The sequence below is a fragment of the Saccostrea cucullata genome, unplaced genomic scaffold (assembly GCF_032062105.1).
Source record: "Saccostrea cucullata isolate Sc308-1 unplaced genomic scaffold, CSIRO_AGI_Scuc_v1 ctg1462, whole genome shotgun sequence".
Classification (NCBI taxonomy): domain Eukaryota; kingdom Metazoa; phylum Mollusca; class Bivalvia; order Ostreida; family Ostreidae; genus Saccostrea; species Saccostrea cuccullata.
Genome location: NW_026926506.1, coordinates 130585 through 151958, shown reverse-complemented (window position 1 = coordinate 151958; position 21374 = coordinate 130585). Strand labels below are relative to the sequence as shown.

The window sequence follows — 21374 nt, the reverse complement described above, 5'->3', positions numbered from 1 at the left end:
CACTACCTGAGGATGCTTCCACTTGAGTTTCATCTTTCCTGGCCCAGTGGTTCTGGAGAAGAAGATTTTCAAAGATTTTTCCTATATATTCCTATGTAAAACTTTGATAAGCCATTGTTGCCCCGCCCTACCCCCATGGGTCATCATTTGAACAAACTTAAATCTACACTACATGAGGATGCTTCAACATGAGTTTCATCTTTCATGGCCCAATGGTTTTGGAGAAGAAGATTTTTAAAAGATGCAATTAATTTTTCCCTAATTCATAATTATCTCCCCTTCGAAGAGGACTTGGCCTTCCATTTGAACAAATTGAATACCCTTCATCAAAGAATGCTTTGTGCCACTGGCAAGTTTGCTTGAAATTGGCCCAGTGGTTCTTGACAAGAAGTTGAAAATGTGAAAAGTTTACAGACAGACAGACGCCAGACAAAATGTGATCAGAAGAGCTCACTTGAGCCTTCGGCTCAGGTGAGCTAAAAAACTAAATTTAGGCATTAGTTAAACCTGTCAAAATGGTGATTTCTTCCTCTTCTTTAGCTTTACATAGTTAAACAGCACATCCTGGGAGACCTGTCAAAATAAACACAGTACAATGAGTAAATATTTCTGCATAGCTTCAATGTCTTAAAAGATTAATGTTATTGTATGGTATATTTTAGATTATTCATGGAAATGTAGACCTGAATTTTGTCAAGTCTTTAAAATACCAACCCGTCATATTAAAAAAGAGGCCCATGGGCCACATCGCTCACCTGAGCACATGGCTAGGAAAAAATAGAAATTGTTTTTTTATTGAAAAGTTTAAATCCAAAAGTAGTCCCATGACCAATCAGGGCTTTGCTATTCTTGAGAAGATGAGAATTTTCCTATATATTTCTATGTAAACCTTTGGTTTGCCATTGTGGCCCGCCTTATCCCCCGGGGTCATGATTTAAACAAACTTGAATCGGCACAACCTTAGGATGCTTCTATATGAATATGATCAATTATGGCTTTGCTATTCTTGAGAAGAAGATTTTTAAGGAATTTTCCTATATATTTCTATGTAAAACTTTGGTCGGCCATTGTGACCCTTCCATACCCCCAGGGGTCATGATTTGAAGAAAATGGAATTTACATTACCTGAGGATGCTTCAATATTAATATGATGAATTATGGCTTTGTCATTCTTGAGAAGAAGATTTTTAAAGAATTCTCCTAGATATTTCTATGTAAAACTTTGATCGGCCAATTTAATAACAATTCAATATGATTTTGATGGCCATTTGCCCTACCTCTTTATGTAGCACCTTTGAGGTCATGATTTGAACAAACTTGAATCTACACTACCTGAGGATGTTTCCCCATAAGTTTCATCTTTTCTGGCACAGTGGATCTTAAATAAGAAGAAGATTTTTAAAAATTGTCATTCATAAAGAATTGATTGAAAGAATTTTCCTATATAAAAAATTTTATGTAAAACTTTGTCATGGTGATTTCTTCCTTTTCTTTAGCATTTTTTCCACCAATTTGAACAAACTTAAAAATAACACATTTTTTTTTCCTAATTCCCAATTATCTCCCCTTGAATGAGGGCGTGACCCTTCATTTGAAGAAATTTAAATTCCCTTTACCCAAGGATGCTTTGTGGCAAGTTTGGTTAAAATTGGCTTTCTTGGAGAAGAAGTCGAAAATGTGAAAAGTTTACAGACAGACAGACAGACGGATACCGGGCAGAATGTAATCAGAAAAGCTCACTTGAGCCTTCGGCTCAGGTGAGCTAAAAAACTAAATTTAGGCATTAGTTAAACCTGTTAAAATGGTGATTTCTTCCTCTTCTTTAGCTTTACATAGTAAAACAGCACATCCTGGGAGACCTGTCAAAATAAACACAGTACAATGAGTAAATATTTCTGTATAGCTTCAATGTCTTAAAAGATTAATGTTATTGTATGGTATATTTTAGATTATTCATGGAAATGTAGACCTGAATTTTGTCAAGTCTTTAAAATACCAACCCACATATAAAACAAGAGGACCATGGGCTACATCACTCACCTGAGCACATGGCTAGGTAAAAACAGAAACTGGTTTATTATTGAAATGTTTAAATCCAAAAGTAGTCCCTTGACCAATCATGCTTTGCTATTCTTGAGAAGATGAAAATTTTCCTATATATTTCTATGCAAAAGTTTGCTCGGCCATTGTGGCCCTGCCTTACCCCAGATGGTCATGATTTGAACAAACTTGAATCTGCACAACCTTAGGATGCTTCCATATGAATATGATCAATTATGGCTTTGCTATTCTTGAGAAGAAGATTTTTAAAGAATTTTCCTATATATTTCTATGTAAAACTTTGGTCGACCATTGTGACCCTTCCATACCCCCAGGGGTCATGATTTGAAGAAAATGGAATCTACATTACCTGAGGATGCTTCAATATTAATATGATGAATTATGGCTTTGTCATTCTTGAGAAGAAGATTTTTAAAGAATTTTCCTAGATATTTCTATGTAAAACTTTGATCGGCCAATTGTGGCCACGCGCTACCTCTGGAGGTCATGATTTGAACAAACTTGAATTTACACTACCTGAGGATGTTTCCACATAAGTTTCATTTTTTCTGGCACAGTGGTTCTTAAATAAGAAGAAGATTTTCAAAACATCCCACCAAGTTTTTTCCTAATTCCCAATTATCTCCCCTTGAATGGGAGCGTGGCCCTTCATTTGAACAAATTTGAATTCTTTGAACAAATTTACCCAAGGATGCTTTGTGACAAGTTTGGTTGAAATTGGCCCAGCGGTTCTTGAGAAGAAGTCGAAAATGTGAAAAGTTTACAGACAGACAGACAACAGACAAAATGTGATCAGAAAAGCTCACTTGAGCCTTCGGCTCAGGTGAGCTAAAAAACTAAATTAAGACATTAGTTAAACATGTCAAAATGGTGATTTCTTCCTCTTCTTTAGCTTTACATAGTTAAACAGAACATCCTGGGAGACCTGTCAAAATAAACTCAGTACAATGAGTAAATATTTCTGTATAGCTTCAATGTCTTAAAAGACTAATGTTATTGTATGGTATATTTTAGATTATTCATGGAAATGTAGACCTGAATTTTGTCAAGTCTTTAAAATACCAACCCGTAATATTAAACAAGAGGCCCATGGGCCACATTGCTCACCTGAGCACTATGGCTAGGAAATAAAAGCAGAAATCACTTCAGCATGGAGTAGTTATAGACGGGGGTCTGAAATTTTAAACTACCAACTACCCAATGATGCTTCCATACAAAAAATGCCTTTACTGTTTTTGAGCAGATGATTTTTTCCCTATTTATTCATTTTGACCCCCCCCCCCCCATTGTGGCCCAGCCCTAACCGTGGTAGCCCTCATTTGAACCAGTATGACTTTGTACTACCTGAGGACGCCTCCATATCTATATGATTAAACATTGCTTTTCTGTTCTTGGGGAAAAAAATTCCTTGATATTTATAGATTTCCAATTGTGGCCCACCCTACCCACCCCCTACTTCACATTCATGACTTGAACAAACTTGAATCAACACTACGTAAGGATGCTTACATAAAGATATGACCAATCATGGCTTTATAGTTCTTAAAAAGAAGAGTTTTAAAAAATTTGATTTTCCAATGTATTCATTCCTATGTAAAACTTTAATCGTCAATTGTGGCCCCGCCCTACCCCTGGCGGTCATGATTTGAATCTACACTACCTGAGAATGCTTCCTCTTGAGTTTCATCTTTCCTGGCCCAGTGGTTCTAGAGAAGAAGATTTCAAAGATTTTTCCTATATATTCCTATGTAAAACTTTGATAAGCCATTGTGGCCCCGTCCTACCCCTGTGGGTCATCATTTGAACAAATTTAAATCTACACTACATGAGGATGCTTCAACCTGAGTTTCATCTTTCCTAGTGATGGAACGATTGTCGCCGACAATCGATTGTCGGTCGTTAGAAGCTCTTCGATGCTACTAATCGATTAAAAATAAATGTCGCCGACATCGCTAACAAAAAATAAAATTGTCATACTTTAAATTTATTCCCAAATCCAAGTGCAAAGAGCATAAAAGTAGTGATGAATGTTGAAAACATGGAAGGATTTTGTACCTTGTTGATACTTTTACCGCCATGATTAAATATGGGGTTAGACTAATACCAGGAAACGGTAATATTGCAATGTTTTACTATAGAAAGGAAAACATAATTAGTCTAGTCAATCTTTAAACGTAATTATAATCATAAATGCAAGTCTAACTTCTGAATAATTACTTTCAAAACTTGCAACTTTAACTAATTAAAACTAATTTTAAGAAATAGATACATGTATTAAATGAAAGGTGGGACTAATATCAGTAAAATACCCACTGCATGGGCTTTGTAAAAAAAAAATTATAATAAATTCCCATTCTGTTTCAATAGTCCTATATTGTTTTAAAGTAAACAAAATATTATTTTCCACTTTTAAAAAAAGAAATTTCAGTTATTATTTTTGAATATTTTGTGTAAGTAAATGTTTTTTTGTAAAAGTCTGCAGAAATCTGAATAAGTTTTAACTTTTCTATATTAATTTCATTAAAGTTCAAAATTTCGATTATAAGATTTTAATCGATTATGCCAAATTATTGATGCTTTTTTTCCATACCCTTCAAATCTTTCCTGGCCCAATGGTTTTGGAGAAGAAGATTTTTAAAAGATGCAATTAATTTTTCCCTAATTCATAATTATCTCCCCTCGGAAGAGGGCTCGGCCTTTCATTTGAACAAATTTGAATACCCTTCATCAAAGGATGCTTTGTGGCAAGTTTTCTTGAAATTGGCCCAGTGGTTCTTGACAAGAAGTTGAAAATGTGAAAAGTTTACAGACAGACGGACGCCGGACAAAATGCGATCAGAAGAGCTCACTTGAGCCTTCAGCTCAGGTGAGCTAAAAACTAAATTTAGGCATTAGTTTAACCTGTCAAAATGGTGATTTCTTCCTCTTCTTTAGCTTTACATAGTTAAACAGCACATCCTGGGAGACCTGTCAAAATAAACTCAGTACAATGAATAAATATTTCTGTATAGCTTCAATGTCTTAAAAGACTAATGTTATTGTATGGTATATTTTAGATTATTCACGGAAATGTTTCATGAAGCCGTAATTACTTATTGTTTATAAAATTAGTCTGATACTCTCAAAACTGTAATACATTTTTTTAATTTCTTGATAAGAAGATTTTTAAACAATTTTCCTATATATTTCTATGTAAAAGATTGGTCGGCCATTTTGGCCCCGGCCTACCCCCGGGGGTCATGATTTGAACAAACTTGATTCTACACTACCTGAGCATGCTTCCATATAAATATGATGTATTATGGCTTTGTCATTCTTGAGAAGAAGATTTTTAAACAATTTTCCTATATATTTCTAAGTAAAAGTTTGGTCGGCAATTTTGGCCCCGCCCTAACCCGGGGGGTCATGATTTGAACAAACTACCTGAAAACTGTCACAAACCTGTTGTATATAAAGGTAAAAATGAATACCTGTATAATGATAATTATCCTGGTAATCTTTTCACACGTTGTACATTACATCCTATAGAAGCTGTCAAAATTAACGCAAACAAATTAAGAATTGCCAACTAATGCAGTTCACTGTTAAAGTTCTTGGTAGACACGGTGATCATGCAATACTGGTAAATTAATGGAGGAGCTAATCTTCATCCTGTAGAAGCTGTCAGTGTGGGAGACCTGTCAAAACAAGTGTCTTGAAAACCTAATGTTATTGAATGGTATATATATATATTCTAGATTATTCGTGGAAATGTTTCATGAAGCCTTAATTAGTTATTATTAATTAAACCTGTTAAATTGGTGATTTCTTCCTCTTCATTATCTTTACATAGGTAGACAGCACATCCTGGGAGACCTGTCAAAATAAACACAGTACAATGAGTAAATATTTCTGTATAGCTTCAATGTCTTGAAAAAAACTAATGTGATTGTATGGTATATTTTTTATTGTTCATGGAAATGTAGACCTGAATTTTGTCAAGTCTTTAAAATACCAACCCGTAATATTAAACAAGAGGCTCATGGGCCACATCACTCACCTGAGCACTATGGCTAGGAAAAAATAGAAATTGGTTTATAATTGAAAAGTTTAAATCCAAAAGTAGTCCCATGACCAATCATGGCTTTGCCCCTCTTGAGAAGATGAGAATTTTCCTAAATATTTCTATGTGAAACTTTGGTTGGGCATTGTGGCCTAACCCTACCCAAGGGGGTCATGATTTGAACAAATATATTATCAATTATGGCTTTGCATTGATTCCATTATATGTATATGCACTATAAAAAAATGTTATAATCGAAAAAACATCGAATTTACTTTACTTGGCATAAATATGTAAACAATTGATGTATTTAACAACATATAGATTTTCATGTTTCTCTATCATTATTTTTGTTTATGTATTGTTGTTATTTATAAAAAATACTGAATAAAATCTTATTACAAAAAAAAAAAAAAAAAAATTATGGCTTTGCTATTCTTAAGAAGAAGATTTTTAAAGAATTTTCCTATATATCTCTATGTACCTGGTTAAACTTTGGTCAGCCATTGTGGCCCTTCCCTACCCCCGGGGGTCATGATTTGAACAAATTAAATGGAATCTACACTATCTGAAGATGCTTCCATATAAATATGATGAATTATGGATTTGCTATTCTTGAGAAAAAAGATTTTTAAAGAATTTTCCTACATACTTCTATGTAAGTAAAACTCGTCGACCATTGTGTCCCCACCCTAACCATGGGGGTCATGTTTTGAACAAATTTCAATCTACACTACCTGAGGATGTTTCCATATAAATATGATGAGTTATGTCTTTGTCATTCTTGAGAAGAAGATATTTAAAGAATTTTCTTATATATTTCTATGTAAAACTTTGGTCAGCCATTTTGGCCCCGCCCTACCTCCAGGGGTCATGATTTGAATAACCTTAAATGTACACTACCTGAGGATGTTTCCCCATAAGTTTCATCTTTCCTGGCACAGCGGTTCTTTTTAAAAGAAGATTTTTAAAACATCCCATCAAATTTTCCTTAATTCCAAATTATCTCTGCTTAAATGAAGACATGGCCCTTCATTTGAAGAAACTTGAATCCCCTTCACCTAAGGATGCATTGTGGAAAGTTTAGTTAAAATAGGCCCAGCGGTTCTTGTGAAAATGTGAAAAGTTTACACACAGACGGACAGACAGACAGACACCAGATAAAATGTGATCAGAAAAGCTCACTTGAACCTTCGGCTCAGGTGAGCTAAAAATTAAAAGATTTTTTTAAACCTGTCAAAACGGTGGTTTCTTCAGCCTATTTAGCTTTACATAGTTAAACAGCACATCCTGGGAGACCTGTCAAAACAAACTAAGTACAATGAGTAAATATTTCTGTAAAGCTTCAATGTCTTAAAAGACTAATGTTATACATGTAGTATGGTTTAACTTAGATTATTCATGGAAATGTTTCATTCCGATTTACACTCCTGTATATAAAGGTGGAAAAAAATACCTGTATAATGGATCGTTATCCTTGCAATCCTCTCACACGTTGTACATTGCATGTGTAGAATCTGTCAAAATTAACACAAACAAATTAAAGATTGACACAAAATGCAGTTCACTGTTACAGTTCTTAGTAGACATTATGATCATGCAAAACTGGTAAATTAATGCTTCAGGATTCTAATCAGAATCTGATAGACAATTTATTTTGTAGTACATGTACCAGTGTTTGACTTATTTGTGCTTTAGTTTATTGATAAAAGTCATGGTGTCTTACGAAATCTTAGGGCTAGATATGGTTTTTAAAAAATCATTAATTACTACAGCTATCACCGTCAAATTTTTACTTGTTAACAAAGCCATTTTACTAACTCACTAAACTATAAACTAAAACTATTATTATTAATTATAGTAATATTTGGTCACACATTGTGAAACTTATAATTATAGTGCAATTTATCACAAGAAATGACATTTCTGGACATCTGGATTTTTAAAAACCTTTTTAAGGTAATAAAGGAATGTTTTATTGTAAATTGATAGAGAGTATTGATTGAAAAAAGCGGTTGAAGTCGTCGCAAAAAATCCCTAATCACATTGTACGGGAGTGAGCTGAAAGGTCATAGGGACACCAGACCAAGATTTAAGTCCCTATGACATCTCATTGAGATTAAGGGTCCTTAACTGTGGCCTTGCTAGCAATGCCCAAGCAAGGGGGAGGTAACTTTCCAGATATCCTCAGCCTCGTTTTAATTCTGTAATAGAAAAGAGCTTGAAAAGTATGGCTTAATAAACTACTTTTCTTCAAGTTTTCAAATGTTTCGGGGATCTTTTTATGAAGTTTGAGATGCCCCCAAGAATTACCAACCCTGAATGTTTGAAGTATGGCGGGAATTGACTCGTTCATATCCAGTATGGCAGCCAACTCGTGTGTAGAAAAAAATGTAAACAATGTGAATTGAACGTCTGATGGTCTGTTTACTTCATTGTCAATGTGATATATTTTATATTCTTGTTTATGAACTATGTTCTGAAACAGCTGAAGTATTTTATTGATTAAATTTCTTTCAAAGGCTATCGTGTGCGAAAACCAAAATAGAGTTCATCTCAAAGTGAACAAGACTAAATTTCAAGATTGACTTACCTTGTTGAAGAAAATAATGAAAGTCAAATAAAAAACTTCATTTATAATCATACTTTGACTTTTATTGACAAGTTTATTTCTTTAAAAAATGAGACAATCCGGGAAGAGTTATTCCGGTACAAGTCTTGTTTTATAGTAATGTTCAGCTAGGTGGCGTCATTTGGCAGAGATTATAAATACAACTGAAGCGATGAAGTTGATGCAGAAGTGAGAACACAAGCGGCTATCAATTGATGATAAGTAAGTAGTATTTTTTAAAAAGAATAAATATATTTAAAGCTTTAGACATGATAGATGTGACTGAATATGTCTTTCCTGGCTTTGGATATTATTTATCACCAAGAAAGCTACTGGGGGAGCCAGTAAGAGCTGAGCTGTAAGAGCCGGTTAAAAACAATTTCATAAGAGCTGATCTGTTAGAGCCAGTAACTCAAAGAGCCATGTTGTAAGAGCTAGCGAGTAGAAGAGCCAAGCTGTACATGTAAGAGCTGATCGCTTCAGAGCCAGCATCACTTTGATTTTTCTGTACATAAGGCCACATAAAATTAATCTTTAGATTCTCATCCAAATTTGCTAAAAAATCGGGGCGGGTGGGCGGATTTTATTTTTTATTTTTTTATAAGTGTTAAATTGTATAAATAACAAAAAACATGCACTCTTTGTACACATTTTTTTTCATTATATGTCAATCTCAAAATGAATAGATTTTCTTTTCATATTCTTTTAAATATTGAAAGAAAATTATCGCTTTTAGATAATTAAATTCAAAGTTAATTAATTAACAAATTATCAAGTACACATATACGGCACACCCAATGAGGATACCAATAAATTGTGTAACCATGACTTCTCCTCGACCTTTCTCCAAACACCTTTTAGTTTTACCAACAAATCCCTCTGTTTTGTGTAAAATATTATAGATTTCCACCTTCCCCAAAATTTGATCGATCTTGAGACTTGACATATTCGACATTAAAATAGGTCATATTTGCAAAATCCATAAAATATTCTAATAAAATTTTACTGAAGAACCTAGGCCTGAACAGTTTTAAGAGTTAACATAAGTCATTTCCTTAGCACTTCACATTCTCAAAAGTCTGCCAACGATGTTTTATTTTTTTCTTCAAAGTAAAATCTATACTGACAAATTATCTATTCCTTCAATATTTAAACTGCTTTTATTGCAGATTTTTCTCCATTTTTCACATGACTCTTTTGCTATAAATAGCGACACGTGAATTTTATACATTGTACAGATGGGAGATAACTCTTAAACTTTGATCTAAATATTTGCTGAATAACAATACTTGAAAATACCCAAAAATCAAAATAAAAAACACCGGGGCGGGACATTTTGAGAGGGGCGGGCGGGGATGAGAATCTAAAGATTAATTTTATCTGGCCTAACTGATAAATGACAAGTAGTCTAACATTAATTCGTATATATTGCTCAATCATATATTTGTATAAATTGAACCTGTCAGGTCCTCAGAAAGTTAACTGAGGGGATTCAACCGCCTCTGCTAATTGTTATAGTATAATTAGGTTTCACACTATAAAAACAACAGAACAGATGGATAATGACAGACTCTATATAAATAAGGAAAACAAAGGAAGACAACTCTTGCATTTTACAAACTGTGTCATATATTTGTCTGTGTCTCAACAGTGGCACGAGAATATTATGATATTTCAGATAAAGTTAACTAACTGGTACCTAGGTTATATTGCTAAATCATTTTGATCTAGCATTCCTCATGATTCCTGTATTATCTGCTTTTTATTGGCCGATGTACACTTTCTAATCATTTTCCTCAAAAAGATGGATAACTCTGTAAGAATTCTGCATTTTTTAAACATTCACAAAAAGCTTAATTTTCACCCGATTTGAGAAATGAATCAGTGTACTTTACACAATAAACGAATTTCACATTCCTAAGAGTTATCTCCCATTGTTGGCGTAACGCTCATTTTTCCCACTTTGTCCTTTATAAATTACCTGTTAATATTTTTAAATCTCAAACGTTATAGTACAATTTCAATCTGCACGTGTATATGGTGTATTGCCAGAGTATGGGGCAACATGAAAAACATAATTTGCATATTCATATAGATTTTTTTTCTAGGATACTGACCCATAAAGTTGGTAAGGTTATAGAGGGAAAACAGCGTCTTACGCTGGTTGACCCCGGATTGACCCCGCAAAGGGGAATAACTTTTGTAAATGTGAAAGTCGTCTATGAATATAAAAAAACCCTGACATTTTTTGGACTCCTTAAAAAATATTGGGCATTGCTACCGTTGCTCAGTTTACAATACCACTGTTTTCAGAACTCTTTAGTTCTGTTTAGAGTGCAGTGTAGACAGTCTAGACGAACTCCAAAAACGGCGTGAACTCCAAAAAAGAAGTCTTTGGCTCCGTCATGCATTGCGGCAAAATGGCTTCCGATGTAAACAAACGATGGATTGTCGTTCGCTTTCTCCACAAATACGACTGAATAATGGCTGTATTTAGTAAACTGTGACTGGATTTCAATTTTTGTTGAATAAATAATTGTACCCATTAAATTATTTAGTGGTTATTGACTTATTTATCACTCTGTACTCTTGCAAAATAGTGATTTGGGATATACGTACGACACCGGGATTCAATAAAGTCGGTAAGAATAAATTTTCTAACTTGTCCCCTTGATTTAAATTTTATGCCATAATTCCTACTGTAAAGATGCTTAAATTTTACTTCTAAGACACTTATATATATCGTTTTTTTTAATGAAAAAACCGCACAATTTTGGCGGCGGAGCAGAGATGTTAACAGGTTCGATTTGAGAAGACTTTTTTACCGTAATTTTAAAAGAATGATTTTTTTTAAGTTCTTAATTTCATAGATTATAATTCTAAAAATGTTTTCATTATTATATCTATTCATATGTGAAAACATTAGGTATATATATAGCGATGGTGATAACTAAAGCTCTCAATATTCAGATGTCATACAGGATTATATGACGAAATAATATTACAAACAGGTAAAAATTCGGTCAATGTTTAACAGTGACAACATATATATTACATGTTCAATTTTACATATTTTTCCCTTTTATTATATATTTAATTCCCAAACGTTTATTTTTCTTTGTATTTGATCTAACTTGAAACGTGAACTTTTTTCAAAAAAGCCTCGGAGGAAATGTGGAAACTGATTGGATTCTCATGTAACTGTCACCTGATCGACTCTTATTTATGATTAAAACCATCAATTCAGTACTTTTTTAATTATTGGTAAGATGTATTTACAATGCAGTTGCTCATTGCTGATCTAAACATCCTGAAATTCATTCGTACACGATAGACATGAAAGACAGAGGAAATTCGAACTGAAAATTCGCTAGCATTCCTTACTTACAAAAAAAACTTCTAAAATCAGTAAAAGTAGTTCTAAAATGACTAACTTAGTCACTACAAACAAATTATCAACCACAGAGATGTTTTCATAAGATTACGACTGTTTAATTTGTATTTTGTATCCTACTTGTACGATGTCTGGCTGAACCTCGAAGTTGGTCAACTTTGACTTGAAATTAAAAACTATTTGCACATGAAATCAAAATTCTAACAAATACGTTCTCTAAAACCGTTTATTATTAATCATTTCTGAGTACTTACATTATTGTAAGGTAATCCAATTTTTTGCAAAAACACTTTTTATAAGAGCCCACTTTTCACGATTTTTCACCGTTTTTTATATAACTGCGCATGCGTTGGACTCGTTTTTTGGAGTCTTTTCTGGACTGAAATTCTCACTTCCGTTAACGCCGTTTTTGGAGTTCGTCTAGACTGGTAGAGAGGGTTCCTTTGACTGTGGCATTGTCCAATAGAATCAGAACTCTTTAGTGTACAGTGTAGAGAGGGTACCTTAACTGTGGCGTTGTCCAGTAGAATCAGAACTCTTTAGTGTTCAGTGTAGAGAGGGTACCTTAACTGTGGCGTTGTCCAATAGAATCAGAACTCTTTAGTGTTCAGTGTAGAGAGGGTACCTTAACTGTGGCGTTGTCCAATAGAATCAGAACTCTTTAGTGTACAGTGTAGAGAGGGTACCTTAACTGTGGCGTTGTCCAGTAGAATCAGAACTCTTTAGTGTACAGTGTAGAGAAGGTACCTTAACTGTGGCGTTGTCCAGTTTACAAAAATCAAATAACTTCCTTGTTTCAAAGTTATCGTAAACAAATGAAATTATTATTTACTTTGTTTACTCCATACCCGTACCCCTAAATTATTGCCTTTAACAATGATTTGTAGGCTTATACATACTTTCAACGGTGACTTTGATGCTTGTTAACACTCTATTCCATATCTTCAAAGTCAGTCGCCGTGCCGTCGGTTCTACTTGACCGAGTTGTCGTTCTAAAATTATTATTTCACATTACGATCCCGATGTTTATAAATTATATACATGACCCAGTACAGCTTTTGAACACATGTAAATTAAGGTCAGACGACAAGTTCCTCAAAAATATATAATTTTTCCTAAGAATTTGTCCTTGAAGTATAAGTACTTAAACAAGTTTCCTCACAAAAAATTAGGGTACCTTACCAGGCATTTGGCCAAAATACCATAGGTCTATATTTTTTATATAGCCCTTATGGGTAATTTTTAAATGTCTTTTAAGACAATTTTTGGTGTACTTATATTTAAAAACATTTTGAAAACAATGTAGAAATCAGAGGAGAATGACAAATAAGAATAGTTTTTTATATAATACCAAGAGATTCAAAACATATATTTGAGGAACGTGCCGTCTGACCTTAAGGCTTTTTTATTGTTTGTTTCCATTTTTGACAAAGATATATACAAATGACTTATAATTTTAAAATTACATTTTTAATGCTTAGCAAAAAAGACGACATTATATATTAATTTTTTTTTTCTAAACGTGTGCCTCAACGGAATTTGAAAAAAATGCATTTTGAAAAAAAAAAATATTGAAAGTGGGTTAGAAACGGGACTGTGACAAAATTATCGCACTTTGAAAAAATATATTACTGAATCATCGTCAATTTTGAAACAACATCAACGCATTTTAATTTTTTTTTCAAAGTGCATTAAGAGTGTACATCAACATTTTTACTATGGATACTCATAATAACTATATGATAGCAGGAATAAATTACGAGGGTTCAGGTAAAAGATATCAACCCCCCTTTTGTATTTGTTTTAATTCCAAATGCTTATTCGTCAAATTCTTTTGATATAATACATGCGCGGATCTAGAGGGGGGTCGGGGAATTTACAACTGAAGGTTAAAAAATGTATATACATGTACTAAAGCAAGAAAAAAGTTACCATGGACTCCCCTTGGAAAACGCTGACCCCCCCCCCCCCCCCCTGGTAAACGCGAACATGTGTGAAATGAAATGGGTATGAAAAAGTGAAAGATTTGATGCAATAGAAGTCATAGACCATAGACTACTCCACCCCCCCCCCCCCCAACCCCAACACGAAATAGGTTTTTGACGTTTGGGCTAGTATAGCCTTTTTTTTTTTTTTTTTTTTTGCTTGTCAAGAAATTTCTTGGAGTGAAATTTCAAGAAATTTCTGGAACTCTTTCACTCATGTACACAACCTTTATTAGGCCACAGTTAGAATACGCTTCCTTGGTGTGGGGTGAATGTAATGTAGGTGACAGCGAAAAATTAGAAAAATTACAACTATGTGCTGCTAGAATTGTCACAGGCTTATCTCTGTTAGCATCTATAGATGCACTTTACTTTGAAACTGGATGGGAACCATTACCACACTGCTCAACGCGTTATCGGCTACTCGGTTGTTATCGGACACTCGGTTGATAACAATTTTTGACAGGTTAGTAAATTATTTTAAATAAACTCTGTTAAAATAGAAACAGAGAATATTCATTGTGCTTTTTGTAAACAGATATGAATACGGATACAAAATAAAGCCTCGATACGTACTAGTATAGCATTTGTTAGCCCTTGGAGGGCTTTTAAAGTCAAATTTGTTATATTTTGCAAGTTTTTCTCCGATTGGCATTGCTGTATAAATAGCCTTTTTTCTTCAAAATCCTTGTTTACCTTGCGTTAATGATTGTCCACAAGAAAACTTCCTCAGAATCTTGCAAATGTGTAATTAAAGGGCAAAAACTGCCCGAGTTTAACTTTCAGTATGTTATCGGAAATACGGTTGAATAATGCACTTTGTTATCGGATAACTCGGTTTTTTGTTATCAGAAACAAAGGTTGTCATAAATTAAGGGAAAACGCATAGAAGCGACAGAAATCCGTAAGAAATCTAAATATTTAAAGTGGCTGGCTCGAAATTCAAATTTTTGGCTATACTATGCCTATTTAAGAATATGTAACTTTTGAAAATTGTGTGTTTTTTGGCATTTCTCACTGAAATCTGCATTGACCTGTTTGAAAATATGGTACAAGTTTTAAATTTCATTACAAGGTACCGAGGTCCCCTGTGTGGCGCAGTGGTTAGAGTGTCTGCTCTAGAGTCGCCAAGTAAGGAGTTGATCCTTACGTCGCGGGTTCGTATCCCACAGTGGGACGTCGCAGTAGGTGCTACCACAAAAAAGATCTCTCACTGCTCAACGGCCCTATAGGTGCTGAGTATATGACAAATTTTGAAGCTCTCCGCCGGCAAGTGATGGCTTCTCCAAATGACTGGAAAAAACGTAGGAGGGCGTTCAACAATATAAAATCAATTTGCTGAACGCATGATGAAGAAACAGTTGCTACCCATTTTGATCGACTTAGTTCAGTCGCCGCTGAGTTTCAAACTCACAACCTTTCGAACACAAATACATTTATCAGTTTGGTATGTACATACAAAACAATTTAAACTCAAGGGTGGTTAGGTGAATTTCCAAAAAGGTAGTTAGACCAAAATATATGACATGAAATTCAAAATTCTGACTTTAACATTTTTTTTTTTAAAATCGTAAATACGGATCTCTAAAACATCGGAGGTTGTTACATCCTGCAGTGTGCTCGAATTCAATGTGTTGATTGCGCTAATGCTCAGATGGATTGGGGGGGGGGGGCTGACATGGATTTTGCATTGCTATTGGGTGTTTATACTGAAGCAAAAAATCTCTACCCCCCCCCCCCCCTTGTAATTGAAAACGCAAATAACTGTTTGTAGAAAAAAGTTAAAAATACGAGGAACTGAAGTGAATCAACTAGCACCCCTCCTCCTTAATAGGTATTTTTAACGGTTGGAAAATAAGCTATGTATTTTTTTTTATCAAAGCGTTTCTAACACAATAAAATTCCAGTCGGCTCCCTGAACTCATTTTTTTAAAAAAAATTTTTTGAACCACGTTTTTTGTTAAAGGATAGTCTCTTTAATCTACTACATATCCATGTTACATTGTATAAAAAAGAATTAAGAATTATTATTTTTCTTTAATGTTGGGAGCTGTCTGATTGACAAAAGATCACATGATCAAGTATTTAAAAAGTCCTATATGGGTGATTCTAAAAATATGTTAACGTTCCTCTGCGAAGCAACATAAGTCCTGACGTCACAACCACAGGCACTTGTTTCATATATGGGACATGCCTTCTTAAGCCATACCTGCTATATATGTGTAACTGTGACGTGATAATACGATTAACATTACTGGACGAAAAAAATGTTCCCCGGGGATCATGGGGGAAATTGAACTTACTTGTTTTTTCCCTCAAAATAACGTAATACGTGTAAACTATATCGGAAGACTAAAGCAAAATTGTTATCATTAATTAAACATGATAATTTACGTTTGAAACTGCCTGTTCTCTTGGATGGAAAACAAGAAAAATGGTTGAACAGATGAGTTCTATAATAAATTTATAATTATTAATCTTATTTATAAATTTTATATACATTTATATCAAAACAGACTTTTACGTTTGCTATTTTCAAGGATTGGCAGATTATAATGGAATTTTCCAATCTATTTATGAAGCTAAAGGAAACTTTTTAACCTGAGTTTCCGATAACGTACATTCGTCAAAAACCGAAGTATCCGGCAACATCAACCGAGTTGACGATAACATGTTTTCAACTAACGAGACATTTTAAAAGACTGTTTACTAACCTTTAATTTGGATTTTTAATCCCAGTTTGCTGATCTCAAGGTATCTAATTGTCCATAGAATAAATAGATCAGTTTGTTTAACAAAATAAACTTATTTTGAACTCTACAGAAGTTAAAATGTGATGACATAGTCCGAAATTTTTGTAAAATATCATTTGAAAGAGCTGTAGATCTTTTGAAAGAGAGTGATTTGGTTTGTGCTTTCTGCTGCTGAAAGTATCATCAGTTATCTGTCATAGATCACAAACTTTATTTGCTGAAATACAAATTTATCGTTGATATATGAAATGTAAAATTACCCACATTTTCTAAACATTGCTTTTCTTGCACCGAGTGTCCGATAACAACCGAGTTGCCGATAACGCGTTGAGTAGTGTGATTACACGAAAGAAGGAAAAAGACTAGACTAACGACAATGTATAAAATTGATAAAAACCAAGTTCCTGAATATCTAACTGATATAATCCCAAACTTACGATGTAATTCATCAAGTTACAGTACGAGAAACTCGCAGAATTATAATATACCCAAATGTAGATTGCAAGCTTACATGTACAAGTCAACTGTCGAAACAGTATTTTTGCACAGCTGAAACCACAGGCACCTGACGTTACTTATTTTTCTTTTAATAAAAAAATATACACATACCTAATGTTTATTATTAGGTATGTGTGTATTTTTTTTTATTAAAAGAAAAATAAGTAACGTCAGGTGCCTGTGCGTAATAACGCGAAAAGGTTTCGTGTTTGGGATGCATACTCCACTAATAAAAGCTCTTTCAAATGACACCAAGGTCAATGATCTTGTGACCTTGACTGTGACCTCTATGCTAAAAATAGCTTTTATGCAAACTTTAACCTTCGCCATGACTTTTGAACCATAAAAGATAGAGACTTCATGTTTGGTAAGCATACACCACTGATTACGTTCTTTTGAATGACACCATGGTCAATGACCTTGTGACCTTGACTGTGACCTATACGTTAAATATAGATTTTTTTTGTCGACAAACTTTAACCGTCGCCATTTTTTCTGAAGGAAGAAAGATAGAGGCTTAATATTTAGCATGCATACTCCACTAACTAAGCCCTTTCACAAGACACCAAGGTCAATGACCTTGTAACCTTGACTGTGTCCTATATGCTAAAAATAGCTCTTTTGAACTTTAACAATAACTTTTGAACCATGAGAGATAGAGATTTCATATTTGGTATGCGTAGTAAACTAATCAAGTTCTTTCAAATAACCGTGTGATCTTGACTGTGACCTATATGCTAAAATTATATTTTTCAAACTTTGTTGCCGCCGGGCGCATAGTGTTTCACAAACACATCTTGTTGTAGCCCGAAGGTCCTAGCTCATACATGTAACTTTTTCATGTAAACAACAAGATGTGTTTGTAACCTTACCAACTTTATGGGTCAGTATCCTAGAAATAAAATCTATATGAATATGCCCATTATGTTTTTCATGTTGCCCCATACACTGGCCAAATTCGTGGGGGAAATACTCGGTAAAACTTTATTTAAATGCAATAATTTGCCACAGTTTTACATACTGCAACAAAATGTTCAGGAACCAAGAAACCAATAGTTAACTAGTGCTAATTGTAACGGGAACCGTTACAGATGTTCCCCAAACGCTCCCCAACTCCCTTTCGGTGCCATGTTCCCTGTAAGCTTCATTAAATAAGACAAACTCTGTGCATTTTTGACTTTTACAACGCTTTCCCAGAAGGATACCAATTATATTCAATTTTTAGCATTGCACCCAAGCGCATGTGAATGCATGTGCGTTATGACCTTATCATCTTGTCTACACTATTTATATATTTTAATATACTATATATTAAAGCATTCAGTCCAAAAGTAATAAAAATCACTCATTCAAGAGTATTTATAAATATACTCGTTTCAAATGCACGCACGTGCGTGCACGTGCATGGTGACCATACCTTCTTGTAGGAGTCCCTTACATCTATCTATGTTCTAAATCCCATCCTGTTTGGTTGAAAAACAAGGGAGTTATAGCCATTTAAAGTTTCAGCTAATCAGATTGCAGCACACGTGCATGCACGTAATTTAATGATTTGTTTATATCATTTTGTAGGATATCCTAATGCATGACCATATTTTAAATTTCAAAAAATTTCGTCAAAAAACAAAGGAGAAATAGCAATTTAAAGTTTCAGCCAATCAGATTGCAGCACACGTGCATGCGCGTGATTTCATGATTTTTTTTCTATATCATTTCGTAGGATATCCTAATGCATGACTATATTTTAAATTTCAAAGAATTTCGTCAAAAAACAAAGGAGATATTGCCATTTAAAGTTTCAGCCAATCAGCTTGCAGCACGCGCACATGCGCATGCTTTCATGAAAATTCTTATATATCATGCGGTAGATCTTCATAATGTAGGACTATGTTCAAAATTTCAAAGGATTATGACAAGAAACAAGAAAGTTATTGAGACTTTAGTTTCAGCCAATCAGAGCGAAGCGCACGTGCATGCGCGTGAAATCTTGCTATTTTGACCATGCTATCTTGTTTATACTACTAATGTATCCTTACATTATGAGTTTCAAAAAATTTCATCAAAAAATAGAAAAGTTACGGCAATATCCATTATATTGGTAATTTCACCTATTGCACGTGCGCGCTCTTGCAAGCACGTGCGCGCAAAATGACCTTTGTTTGGCAACTCTACATAACATGCCTACTAACCCTAAAAAGGTTTCACCTAAGTCGGATGTGTAGTTTACAAGATCACTCGTGGACAAAATTTTCCCAGGAAGAAGAAAAATAATAATAATAATAATAAGAAACAGAGTAAAAACAATATGTTCCCCAACTTCGTTTGGGGAACATAATTATAATATTTAAACTGTAGCAAGACTTTTCCTCAAAAGTGTGTATGTTTGGAGGGGGGGTTTACCCCATTCGCATTCGTATTACGTACTGGCCTACATGAAAAGGAAAAGGAAAAGGCGTTATCTTATGTTAATATATAAAGATTTAATTAAAACCATGTTTATTTATGCAATTATCTATATTCCTGCACATCTCACTGACAACTGTTTGCATTCGTATTAAGAGAAGACAACACTCTACTTGTGAAGATTTAGGACATAGGCAGACTTATCTTGGAGCTTTGCTGCCATGTACAGTGTATTAAAATTTATGTCATTTGAAGATATTTTTCTCTCTTCTTGGAAAAAAGCAGGCAACTATTTGCATGGGTATAATGAGCAATTGAAATCAATGACCCTTGGTAGAGGTGTGTCTGGTATGAAAGAAGGACTTAGTTGGTTCAACATTGAAAAAATATGACGCATTTCAAAATCTTTTTTCCTGGAAATCTAATTGCTATCTGTTCAAATTATTTTTTGAGAAATTAGTATATATCTATTTGTGAAATTCATGTAGCAAAGGTACGATATCTGCACCCCCCCCCCCTCGGTTGGGCTAAATATGTTTAGTTATGTATTGAAAGTAAAAGGCATAATAACGCCTTTTGGAAAGGCGTAATAATGCCTTTTAAAAAGGCGTAATCACGCCTTTTAGAAAGGCGTAATAACGCCTTTTGGAAAGGCGTAAAATAACGCCTTTTAAAAAGGCGTTATAACGCCTTTTAGAAAGGCGTAACAGCGCGTTTTGGAAAGGCATAATAGCGCCTTTTGACGCCTTCTAGAATGGAAAGGCGTAATAACGCCTTTTGGAATGGAATGGCGTAATAACGCCTTTTCAAAAGGCGTTATAACACCTTTTTTCGCATTATTACGCCATTACGCCTTTTCAAAAGACGTTATAACACCTTTTTTCGCATTATTACGCCTTTTCGAAAGGCGTTATAACGCCTTTTAAATTTTTTTTCTCTCTCTAGATTGATCCTAATAGGCTTTCGTAATTGATAACACTTTGCAGTGTGGCATAATAAAGAAAATGAAGTGTGTGTCCATGAACATTTATTAAAATTCAAAATCCAAATGTTAATTTGACGTTATTATATAATAGAATAATAGAATTAGCTTCTATCAAAGATGAAATAACCTTAAAAGCAGAGGGTACTAGTTGAATTATTGTATCAAACAACATAATAACAATGGTACTGAGTGATTAGTATTTTATTTGACTGAATGGGCCGCTTCAATGCAGACTGGTCCGTGCGCACCGTCTGCAGCATTAAAGACACCGATTTTTACAAAAATGTAAAGTTCCATCAAAAATAAAACTTAAATCTTTCTGACTTGGTTTTTCATGTATAAATAGAACCATTTAAATGTTAACAAAACCGTCATTGTCCACGAACTTTTTGGACAACCTTCGTAAAATAATTATAAAAAATTGGCGGATTTAGGAATTTTAAACGGTGAAGGCGAGGTAAGAGTAAGCAAGAGGAAAGAATATTTTCTCATAATTACAAATTACAAAACATCTAAAACAACACCACCTCATAGGTGCTTGTGGATAGAACCCCGCCCCCCTTATTAAACCCCGGGGCTTATTGGACATTTTTTCACAAATTATATTTACTACACATATTCAGCAAGTGTACAATATGAAAA

General features: G+C 34.1%; 1 protein-coding gene across 17 annotated transcripts in view; it reads right to left on the bottom strand.

The window, feature by feature from the left end:
• The window catches only part of LOC134271882 (uncharacterized), a 44086-nt gene extending 30988 nt beyond the window's left edge, over window positions 1–13098 (bottom strand). For 2 of the 17 annotated variants that reach the window (XM_062754109.1, XM_062754110.1), the window contains exons 1-7: window positions 7560–7655; window positions 7337–7402; window positions 5851–5916; window positions 5532–5592; window positions 4963–5028; window positions 2921–2986; window positions 508–573 (exon numbers count right to left, since the gene is read on the bottom strand). The gene's annotated coding sequence lies outside the window, so the exon portion shown is untranslated. Of the gene's footprint in view, window positions 1–507; window positions 574–1793; window positions 1860–2920; window positions 2987–4962; window positions 5029–5531; window positions 5593–5850; window positions 5917–7336; window positions 7403–7559; window positions 7656–13007 lie in introns of those variants that run through there. The other 15 variants (XM_062754098.1, XM_062754100.1, XM_062754108.1 and 12 more) reach the window with 13 other exon arrangements.
• Between the last annotated feature and the right edge of the window lie 8276 nt (window positions 13099–21374).